At 39.8% G+C, this 12,420-nt stretch overlaps 1 pseudogene; it reads left to right on the forward strand.

Moving 5' to 3' along the window:
• Window positions 1–9,211: 9,211 nt before the first annotated feature.
• LOC103676862 lies at window positions 9,212–9,897 on the forward strand (annotated as a pseudogene).
• The last annotated feature ends 2,523 nt before the right edge of the window (window positions 9,898–12,420 follow it).

The following is a 12,420-nucleotide window of genomic DNA, read 5'->3' on the forward strand; positions in this document are numbered from 1 at the left end:
CCATCACGTTTCTGCCAAGATTATGCTACAGCTAACCTTGTGGTTTCTAGAACATAGTAGGCTCTGTCAGTCCTCTAGGTCCTGAAATGTTGATGAAATGGATGCTTTTCTCTGTCATACGCACTTTGCCTTGGGAATCTTCCATGCGTCCTTCGAGATCCAACTTGACATTTTTCCCCTTAAGGAATTCCTATATCAGACCAGACTCCAAAAGGAAACAGACAGTGTACTCACATTAGGGTGATTCCAGGAGGATTTAATAACGTTACCAATAGAAGGTACTATTCACAGAAGAATGGACGGGGTATAGACCTATCAGCATCCCTAAGTCCAAAGGGGTGAGAAAAGAGAGGAATTACCAGAATCCAAACTCAGAAGGACAGAATTGTGCATGAAAGGCCATCTTGAGAAAAATCAGGCCCACTTTATCAAATAGATACTCTGGGTACCCACTCTTTTCTTCCTCTGATCTTCTGTTGGAGCTCCTCATTAGCTACAGAAGCCAGAGGCATGGGAGCCTTGTTGAGAGCCAAATGGATCTGCCTGGGGGCAGAGAACAGGGCAAGTAGAGAAGGAAAGAGAGTGGATCTGGAGGAGAAATAGAAAATATTCAGCTCAGTGTACCCCTTTTGTCGTGCGGAATCCATTGTTGTCCTTTGGTGAGAAGTTCATAATCTCCCAATAGCAAATGCAAAAATTCTGACAATTCAGTTTTACTCATATGGGACACCTAACCTACTAACCACTAGCGATGTTCTTTATATAAAGTATTTGGGGGAGTAGGGGAGAAACTAAATAATTAAGTAACATAAAACATAGCTGTATAGTCCTTTATTCTATAGCTTATCTTGATGCTTATGTTGATAATCACAGCAGTTTTCTCTTACCACAAAGTCCTTGTTCTTTCCTTTGTCAGACCCATAGGTTGTATGGGATTCTTTCTCCTTACTGCTAAGGATTCTGAAATCTGTATTCCCATAAGGTCAGAAGTCTTAACCATCTTGATTTTATTGTGTCCTGTTGATCAAGGCCACTGGGCTGGGGAGTAGAGAAAGGAACTCTGGTAAATACTTTGGATTTCAAGCCTAATGCTTGTTTTTATTGAGTATCAGCAGTCTATTTTCCACCCAGCAGTTGGGCTCATGCACATGCATACCAACCACTGGAATAACTCCTTTAGATTCCTTTTTGTTCAGTAGTATGAGAAGCCCAAAATGGTTAGGGGGAATCTCAGCCTTCATTTCATTGGAACCATGACTTACAAAACCATTGAGCCCAACGCTATCAGAATGGGAAGCAAAGATTCTCTAAGTGAGTTATGGGGAATAATAAGAGAACTACTCACATTTCTACTACTAGTTTCTTGAACCCAGCATCCTGACTGGGAAAGATGAAACCCTATAGAGGCTGCTGGTTTAGGGTGTGTTTTGCATCCTGTAGGAAAGTAGCCTGACCTCATGAGGTGTTTCTCCAGCTGGTACTTAACTAAACCCTTAACTATCCCACTGTTTTATCAAGCCAGCTGCATCTGAGTATAGGTACAATTCGTTCCTCAGTGTGAGCCCATGGTCTGACTATTATTAAATGTGCCCCCTGGTTGGAAGGAACATTGTACGAGGTACCACAGTCTTGGATAAGATATTGTGTAAGTCTGTCAGTAGTGGCTTTAGCAGACAGTTTGGGTAGGAATGGCAAATATACCTGAAACATGTGTCTAATTCTGTGAATACAAAGCATTGATCATTCCATGATTAGAAGGATCTAATTTAGTCACCTTGCCACCTGGTATCTGGCTGGTCCCTGCAGGGACTGGTTCCACTCAGCACTGGTCTCCATTGATGCATGTTGGACACTTAATATTGGAAGTAATCAGATCAGGCTTGATGAAGGTAAGACCATGCTGCTGAAAATATGCATAGTACTCATCCCTGCAAATATAGCCACTTTGTACATGAGCAGGCATTGTACCCATTGAGCAGGTATCAGATGACTGGGGAAAGGGACTACTTGATATCCACTGGACTGATCATCTTGTCTGCCTTACTGCTGAGAGCTGCCTCCATGGTGGATGCCTCTAGGGGGCATTTAAATGGATAGGTGTCTTCACGTTCTTTACCCATTCTGAGAAATTTGTCCCCTTACTTCTCTTTCAGTCTTTCTGTCCTTCCTTAATTTTATCAGCCAGCCTACCTACTTCCTGTGAGACGGTAAAACTTCAGGCCATTTTTCCTTCTACATATTACTTATTCTTTTTTTTTTTAAACATGTTACTTGTTCTTTCTCAGAGTCCATAGTCTCTCATGCTTCATTCCCCCTTCTGATTACCCCCCTCTTTATCCCTTTCTTCTCCTACTGATCTTCCTAGTTCTTATGTTCCATAGATGAGAGAAACCATATGATAATTGTCTTTCTCTGCTTGACTTATTTCACTTAGCACTATCTCCTCCAGTGCCGTCCATGTTGCAGCAGATGTTGAGAACTCGTTCTTTTTGATACCTGAGTAATATTCCATTGTATATATGGACCACATCTTCTTAATTCAGTCATCTGTTGAAGGGCATCTCGGTTCCTTCCACGATTTAGCTATTGTGGACTATGCTGCTATGAACATTGGGGTGTATATGGCCCTTCTCTTCACTACGTCTGTATCTTTGGGGTAAATACCCAGTAGTGCAATTATTGGATCATAGGGTAGATCAATTTTTAACTTTTTAAGGGACCTCCACACTGTTTTCCAGAGTGGCTGTACCAACTTGCATTCCCACCAACAATGTAGGAGGGATCCCCTTTCTCCACATCCTCTCCAGCAATTGTTGTTTCTTGCCTTGTCAATTTTTGCCATTCTAACTGGCGTAAGGTGGTATCTCAGTGTGGTTTTGATTTGAATTTCCCTGATGGCTAATGATTTTGAACATTTTTTCCTGTGTCTGTTAGTCATTTGTATGTCTTCATTGGAAAAGTGTCTGTTCATATCTTCTGCCCATTTTATGATTTGTTTATTTGTTTCTTGTGTATTGAGTTTGAGAAGTTCTTTGTAGATCTTGGATACCAGTCTTTTATCTATACTGTCATTTGCAAATATATTCTCCCATTCCGTGGGCTGCCTCTTAGTTTTTTTGACTGTTTCCTTGGCTGTGCAGAAGCTTTTTATCTTGATGAAGTTCCACAAGGCTTCAGAGGGGAGAGGGGTGGGGGAATGGGATAGGCTGGTGATGGGTAGTAAGGAGGGCACGTATTGCATGGATGTTATACACAACTAATGAATCATGGAACTTTACACCAAAAACCAGGGATGTACTGTATGGTGATTAACATAATATAATAAAAAATATTATTATTAAAAAAAATAAACATGTTACTTGTTCTTAACCTTGGCATATGGGTAGATTTCAGGAGTTCATGAACTTGGATGGGAAATAATTAAATCCCCATTTTCACAAACATCTAACTGAAATTTAGAATTTCATTTATGAATGGTAGTTAACAGCCTACATTAGGGCTACTAGTACCTGTGATTCTGTCATGAATAGAAATCACAGTCTTTAGTAATACACTGCAGTTGTTTGTGTATGATACCTTGAAATATCTGTGCATCACTGCTTTGAACATGGAGTGGTTCCTAGACATGTTTCTGGAAGAAACATGGTTTCAGTCATCCTATATATAGATGTTCATGCAAGGGTACACTTTGGTAATCCAGACACCTATGATGCTTTTCAGTATTTCCTGTCTACACCTGTTTGTTGATAAATTTGTGAAAATAGTTTAGTGGCTTTCAGAGTTTTCTAAGGGTTTGAAAAACTGGATGGATGGTTCAATGAGAATTCTTAATTCTGTATAGGGTATTTCCAAATTTGGATTTGCCAAATAAAAGAGGAGAGAAAAGCCATATACACTAGACAAAAATGGACTGCTTTGTAGACTGTAGCAGAAGGAAAAAGCTGATAGCAACACTTGTTAAATGGTGACATCTGATCCAGAGTAGTTGATTTCAAAAAAATTCATTCTGAAGTCTGTCACTTAGAGTTGGCAGTTTTGCCATTCTCCTTCAGTAGTTGGCTACATGTAAACAGACGTTTTTCTTACTATTTTTTTTTTTTTAAGTAGGCTCCATGTCCAACGTGGGGCTTGAACTCACAACCCTGATCAACATTTTTCACTGTAGCCAGATCCTTGCTTTTGCTCCCTGTGTGCATGCTGATGCATTTTAAAAAATTCTTATTTTGTGAGTCCCTCTTGGAAACTACAAAGCCCTTTAGTATTTTGGAAATGGTAAAAAGTTTTTTTTTTTCTTCTCAAACAAAACTTTGCCTAGAAATAAAAGCTTCAGACTCCGCACAGATGGTGCTTCTACAATACTTGATGATGCATCTGCTTTTGGTATCTAGTGAAACTGGAAGCTCCTTACATTTGTGTCGCTATTTCTTTTTCATACAAACATGTATTTACATTATGTTTAGATTCCCTCAACAATTCTGAAAGTTTGGTAAATGTCATAATGTCATCAACTTTATCAGGAGCAGGTCTCCAAATCATAGTATTTAGACTTTGTCAAGAAATAGGAGTAGAGTATGAGGATCTTTTCTACCACACGGGGGTCCTTTGGCAAGAGAACCTGCTAGCCCCTGCTGACAAATGAAGGGCAGAATTTTACCTTTTCTTAGAGAAAAAGAAAACCTACTCTTGAACCTTTCTGAAAGAATTTTATCCATGAGTTGGCTTACCTTATAGATATTTTAAACCATGTGAGTAAGATAATAAATCTTTCAATTCAGGTTCTTGAAGTTACCTTTATAGATGCTACTGAAAAATGTAAAAACTTTCTTGCCTTAGCTGCTGATATGGAAGGAAAAAGGTAGAGGCCAACATCCTTATAAACTTTCAATTGCTAGAGGAGTTGCTTTTCCATGATGATACAAAATTCTGTCAATTTCTGAAAAAGATAAATCAGAAAACATGGGGAAACTCTTCAAAAGTTTTTCAAAATTTATCTCTATTTTGATGGCACTAAAGTTGAATTATGGATTCACAGTCCCTCTCTGATATAAACTATATTGAAGATGGGGACTGAGTGAGCCAAAGAGCATGTTGGTTTTAGGACAAAAGACTCACTGCAGTTGGAGAAAATGTTTGATGTTCCTTTAAGAGAACCCATATTGATCTTAAGAAGTGAGCTATGGAAACTTTAATTTTGCTTGTAACATTATATCTTTGTGAACAAGAATTAAAAAAAAATTTTTTTTTATTATATTATGTTAGTCACCATACAGTACATCCCTGATTTCTGATGTAAAGTTAGATGATTCATTACTTGCGTATAACACCCAGTGCACCATGCAATACGTGCCCTCCTTACTACCCATCACCAACCTATCCCATTTCCCCATCCTCCTCCCCTCTGAAGCCCTCAGTTTGTTTCTCAGAGTCCATACTCTCTCATGCTTCATTCCCCCTTCTAATTACCCTCCCTTTCTTTATCCCTTTCTTCCCCTACCTATCTTCCTAGTTCTTATGTTCCATATGAGAGAAACCATATGATATTTGTCTTTCTCTGCTTGACTTATTTCACTTAGCATTATCTTCTCCAGTGCCGTCCATGTTGCAGCAAATGTTGAGAAATCGTTCTTTCTGATAGCTGAATAATATTCCATTGTATATATGGACCACAACTTCTTAATCCAGTCATCTGTTGAAGGGCATCTCTGTTCCTTCCACGATTTAGCTATTGCGGACAATGCTGCTATGAACATTGGGGTGTATATGGCCCTTCTCTTCACTACATGTGTATCTTTGGGGTAAATACCCAGTAGTGCAATGGCTGGATCATAGGGTAGCTCAATTTTTAACTTTTTAAGGGACCTCCACACTGTTTTCCAGAGTGGCTGTACCAACTTGCATTCCCACCAACAATGTAGGAGGGATCCCCTTTCTCCACATCCTCTCCAGCAATTGCTGTTTTTTTGTCTATTTTTGCCATTCTAACTGGCGTAAGGTGGTATCTGTGGTTTTGATTTGAAGTTCCCTGATGGCTATTGATTTGAACATTTTTTCCTGGCTTGTTTAGCATTTGTATGTCATCATTGGAAAAGTGTCTGTTCATATCTTCTGCCCATTTTATGATTTGTTTATTTGTTTCTTGTGTATTGAGTTTGAGAAGTTCTTTGTAGATCTTGGATACCAGTCTTTTCTCTGTAGCATCATTTGCAAATATATTCTCCCATTCCGTGGGTTGCCTCTTAGTTTTTCGACTGTTTCCTTGGCTGTGCAGAAGCTTTTTATCTTGATGAAGTCCCACATGTTCATTTTATCTTTTGTTTCTCTTGCCTTTGGAGATGTGTCATGAAAAAGATTGCTGTGGACGATGTCCTAGAGGTTGCGCCTATGTCTCTTCTTCGTAGGATTTGATGGATTTCACATCGAGGTCTTTCATCCATTTGGAGTTTATTTTTGTGTATGGTGTGAGAGAGTGGTGTGAAGTTTCATTCTTTTGCATGTAGCTGTCCAATTTTCCCAGCACCATTTATTGAAGAGACTGTCTTTTTCCACGGATGTTTTCCTGCTTTATCAAAGATTAGTTGCCCAAAGAGCTGAGGGTCCATTTCTGGGTTCTCTATTCTGTTCCATTGGTCTGTGTGTCTGTTTTTGTGCCAGTACCATGCTGTCTTTGTGATCACAGCTTTGTAGTACAGCTCGAAATCCGGCATTGTGATGCCCCCAGCTTTGTTTTTCCTTTTCAACAGTTCCTTGGAGATTCAGGGCCTTTTCCGGTTCCATACAAATTTAAGGACTATTTGTTCCAGTTCTTTGAAAAATGTCCTCGGTATTATGATCGGGATAGCAATGAAAGTGTACACCGGTGGCATGGACATTTTAACTATGTTAATTCTTCCGATCCATGAGCATGGAATATTTTTCCATCTTTTGTGTCTTCCTCAATGTCTTTCAAGAGTGATTTATAGTTTCTAGAATATAGGTCCTTTACGTCTCTGGTTAAGTTAATTCCAAGGTAACGTATGGTGTTTGGTGCTATTGTAAATGGGATGGATTCCCTAATTTCTCTTTCTTCAGTCTCATTATTCGTGTATAGAAATGCAACTGATTTCTGAGCATTGATTTTGTATCCCACCACATTACTGGATTGCTCTATAACTTCTAATAGTTTGGGAGTGGATTCTTTTGGGTTTTCCATATAGAGTATCATGTCATCTGCGAAGAGAGACATTTTGACTTCTTCTTTGCCGATTTGGATACCTTTTATCCCTTTTTGTTGTCTGATTGCTATTGCAAGGACTTCTAGTACTATGTTGAATAATAGTGGTGAGAGTGGGCATCCTTGTCGTGTTCCTGATCTTAAGGGAAAGGCTTCCAACTTTTCCCCATTGAGAATGATATTTGCTGTAGGCTTTTCATAGATGGTTTTTATGAGATTGAGGAATGTACCCTCTATCCCTACACTCTGAAGGGTTTTAATCAGGAAAGGATGCTGTATTTTGTCAAATGCTTTTTCTGCATCTATTGAGAGAATCATATGATTTTTGAATTTTTCTTTCTGGATGAAATCTAAGACACCGATCGATGTGCGAATGTTGAACCACCCTTGTATCCCAGGGGTGAATCCCACTTGGTCATGATGGATAATCCTTTTAATGTACTGTTGGATTCTATTAGCCCGGATCTTGTTGAGGATTTTGGTGTCCATGTTCATTAGGGAAATCGGTCTGTAATTCTCCTTTTTGTTGGGGTCTTTGCCTGGTTTGGGGATCAAGGTAATATTGGCCTCATAGAATGAGTTTGGTAGCTTTCCTTCTGTTTCTATTTTTTGAAATAGCTTTAGGAGAATAGGTATTATTTCTTCTTTGAATGTTTGGTAGAATTCCCCAGGAAAACTGTCCGGGCCTGGAGTTTTGTTTTTCGGAAGGTTGTTTATCACTGACTCAATCTCTTCATAATTAATTGGCCTGTTTAAAAAATCATTTTCTTCCTGTTTCAGTCTTGGTAGTTTATAGGTTTCCAGGAAGGCCTCCATCTCTTCCAGATTGCTTAATTTATTGGCATAAAGCTGTTGATAAAAGTTTCTAATATCCTTCCTATTTCATTGGTGTTGGTTGTGACCGCTCCCTTTTCATTCATAATTTTATTAATATGGGTCCTTTCTCTATTCTTTTGGATAAGTCTTTTCAGTGGTTTGTCAATTTTATTTATTGTTTCAAAGAACCAGCTTCTAGTTCTGTTGATCTGCTCTACTGTGCTCCTGGTTTGTAATTCATTGATCTGTTGTAATTTTGATCAACTGCTTTCTCGTGCGTGGATTAGGCCTGTTCTTCTGTTGTTGTTCCAGCTTCTTGAGGTGAGAATATAAAAACTGCATTTTAGGTTTTTCTGTTCTTTTTTTTTTTTTTTTTTTTTTTAGGATTTTATTTATTTATTTGACAGAGATAGAGACAGCCAGTGAGAGAGGGAACACAAGCAGGGGGAGTTGGAGAGGAAGAAGCAGGCTCATAGCGGAGGAGACTGATGTGGGGCTCGATCCCATAATGCCGGGATCACGCCCTGAGCCAAAGGCAGACGCTTAACCGCTGTGTAACCCAGTTGCCCCTAGATTTTTCTGTTCTTTTGAGTGAGGCTTGCCACCACCATTTTCTCTCAGGTATACAGTTCTGAGGTTTGACAAACATATACAGTCCTGTAACTTCCTCCACTATCAAGATATACAATATTCCCATCACCCTATAAAGTTCTCTCATGTTTCTTTGAAGTCCCCCTTCCTTTTATCCCAGATCTGGCAACTGCTGATCTGATCCTTTAGTTTTTTTCTGCCTTTGCAGAATTCCACATAAATTGAATCATATAGTATGTAGTCTTTTGTGTGGCCTTTTCCCATTTAACATAATGCTTTTGAGATTTATCCATCTTGCTGTTTGTATCAGTAGTTTGTTCCTTATATCATGAGTAGTATGCCATTGTATGTAATAAGTTGTTTATCCAGTCACTGGCTGAGGACATTTGGGTTGTTTCCAGTTTGTGGCTATTAGATATAATAAAGCTGCTATGAACATTTGAGTACAAGTCTTTATGTATATGTTTGTTTTCATCTGTCATGAGTAAATACTGAGGATTTCTCAGTTGTATGGGAAGTATTTATTTAGCTCTTAAGAAACTGCCAAACTTCTCTACCATGCCTATACCTTTTTAATCCTATATGATTCAATTTATGGTGGTGGCATCTACGTAGGGCGGGGGGACTGGTGGTGGCAGAGGCAGCAGTGCTGGCAGTGGTCCCAGCTGCAGGACTGGCAGTGGCCACAGAGACTTGTGGGAAAAGTGGAAGATTGATGATAAGCCTGTAAAAATTGACAAATGGGATGGATCGGCTGTGAAGAATTCTTTGGGTGATTCTGCCAAAAAGATCCTTCTGGAAAAGTACAAGTGTGTGGAGAATTTTGGTCTGATTGATGGTCACTTTACCATCTGCACCATCTTCTGTTTCTTTGCCATAGTGGCTTTGATTTGGGATTATATGCACCCTTTTCCAGAATCTAAGCCTGTTTTGGCCTTGTGTGTCATATCCTATTTTGAGATGACAGAGATCCTGACCATTTATACTCATGTAAGGATAAGGCCCACAGGAAAGATCCTATAGGAATGGATCCTGATTATATTTGGCAATTGTCCTCCAGTCTCAAAAGGTTCAATGACAAATACATTCTGAAGTTGACTTTCATGAGTGGAAGAACAAAGCAGCATCGAGAGTCTGAGTACAACAAGTCCATGGCTAAGTTTTTTGACCACAGTGCAACACTGGGCATGGATGCATACAAGCCTGAAATATCCAGGCTCCATGACATTCCTGCCACAGAAAGAAAAATAAAGGGATGCTTTGGTCACTCAATTGGTTAAGTGTCTGCCTTCGGCTCAGGTCATGATACCAGGGTCCTGGGATCAAAGCCCCACATCGGGCTCCCTGCTCAGTGGGGAATCTGCTTCTCCCTCTGCCTGCTGCTCCCCTTGATTTTGCTTTCTCTCTTGCTCTGTCTCAAATAAATAAATAAAATCTTTAAAAAAAAGAAAGAAAAATAGAACAGCCAATTCTAAAAGCAGCCATCTTTCTGCTGGATGATGCTGAATTTCAAGGTGAGGGAGATGGAAGCAGAGAACCTAAAGTGGATAAAGTAAGATATGTTAAAAATGGCCCTGTCTTGTCCTGAACTTTTAGTCTATTCTGGATAGGATCTTCTGGTTCAGATATGAGAAGTTATAGCTCTGATATCTAACTTTAGCCTCCTTGGTCTGCTGATTGCATTGTTTTGCTTTGCTTTTCTAGAAAAGCATTTTTGCTAGCAACAATACAGGCTTCCTCCTTCATACCTAGCAGTGCTTTATATCCTATAGCTTTGTGCTATGCAGCTTTAAAGACTCAGTTTTTTAAAATTGTTAACCTGTTGCTGACTTTCTTGTGTTAATTCCTGTTTCAATAGCTATTTCCCTTAATTTGGGATACAACTTCTTGTGTATGACAGCTTTCCTTCACACACCATTTTTGTGGGTGTCTATATATCTGACTTGGGGAGAATTGGGAAAAACACAGCTTCTTAATTTGCTTAAAACAGACTTTCTGCCTGTTACATTTTGTGCTCTTAACCAATTAAAGAAGCCAGGGCCATTTTTAATTTTATACTGTCTATATTTTCCACTAGTATATCCCTGTTGATATGTTCGTGCCCTTTATTAACAGCCATTTTCTACATTTTTTTTCAATAAAAGGAAAGAAGATGTGAAAAAAAGAGAGAACTACATGCCTGAAATGGATTAATTAAAAAAAAAAAATGCTTCCCCCCCCCCCAGATGACTTCTCCTTCAGTGTTCTCTACCTCAGGAACTGGTTCCACCTTCCAGTGAGGTCCCCAGCCCTGATAACCTGTGTGATAATCTATTTTTCTCTTTCACCCCACCAAAACAAGCAGTGGCAAAGTCAAACAAACTGTTCCTCTTTTAAAACTCCTGAATCTCCCTTCAACTCTGCATCATTTTTTTTTTTTTTTTTTGTGCACACCATGTTCCCCCCTTGCCTGGATTACTGTGACAGCCCTGACAGGCCTCTCTGACCCTGGCATCGCCCCTTCCACTGCTGCCGATCAACCTATCAGAAAGGCACACTTCCTCATGGCATTCTCCTGCTTAGAAATGTTCAGTATTGCCTTTTCATTGCATATAGGATTAACACCACCCTCTATGCATATCTGGCACTTGTTTATCTTTTCATTCTTATTTACCATCCCCCTCTCATATACACCCTGTGCATTTTAACCTCACAGTACCTCCTCAGTTTGTGTGAAGCATCTATGTTTACCAGCATCAGTTAAGCAAAAGCTTGTATGATATCAGGAGTTCCCTTACTCCACTCCTCAGTTTCCAGACTCTATTCAAGCATGCCATCACTATGGAAGGGCTTCCCTGAAATCTGTCTGGGCAACATACCCTTCTCTGTGTCTCCATGGCACTCCACGCATGCCTTGACATTGAACTTGCTGAATTGTATATTGTAAGGCTGAGCTTATTGAATGCAGGTCTGTAATTTTTCATTCACTTATGCCAAGAACTCAGCAGATTTCCTATTTTATGGTTGAACCAAATTTTGTTGGGCAAGTGTTCAATAGAAACATCCACAAGACAGAATTCCTGGACATAAAGGAAACTTCTTGTAATGGGCTGTTAGGATGATGGAGTGGACCTTACCTGAAGTTTTAGATTCCCTGGTGTTGGTACTCCCCCTGTCACCACACAGGCTCCGAGGACCTCACTCCCTGCCTCTGCTACCCAGCAATGCTGTTCTTCCAAACAGCTCGCTACATCCAGGCCCACACGGATTTTCTCTCACCCAAGTTATTTCAGGCCAGTGGTCCATAAGTCACAGACTGAAACTATTGCAGAGTTCCTCGAGGGAGATTATTAGAGAAATAAACAAGATGTTTTAATAGGAAAGGTAGGAAGGTGGTGAACAATTTGCTTCTACTCCAAATATAGAGTAGTTTTTATCTGCTTGTCTGATCAACCCCAGATGTTAACCTGAAGGGTAGCATATAAAGGGCTCTAATTTTCAACATTTATTGCCTGTGAGCAGCCCCCTTTAATGCTATTAGGGATTATGTGCCCTCATGAAGGAGAGAAGTAAAGCAAAGAATGTGTGTGCATATGTCTTCAGGAAATGCTGAGTAGCCTGCAAGTTAACTTCCCAGCTTTCTCTTCCAGAGTCAACTCACTTCTCCCCTAATAGGCAAAAGGCTCTGACTCCTGAGGAAATGCATGTGTTAAGTAGGTGACTTTGATGCAAGGCAAGAACGGGGCTTCGTCCTGGATAAAGGTCGATTGGGAAGATAAATGCTCCCTCCGTGTCCATACTTCACACCCGTGAATAGAGTGATA

This window comes from Ursus maritimus, unplaced genomic scaffold (genome assembly GCF_017311325.1).
Source record: "Ursus maritimus isolate PB19 unplaced genomic scaffold, ASM1731132v1 scaffold_35, whole genome shotgun sequence".
Lineage (NCBI taxonomy): Eukaryota > Metazoa > Chordata > Mammalia > Carnivora > Ursidae > Ursus > Ursus maritimus.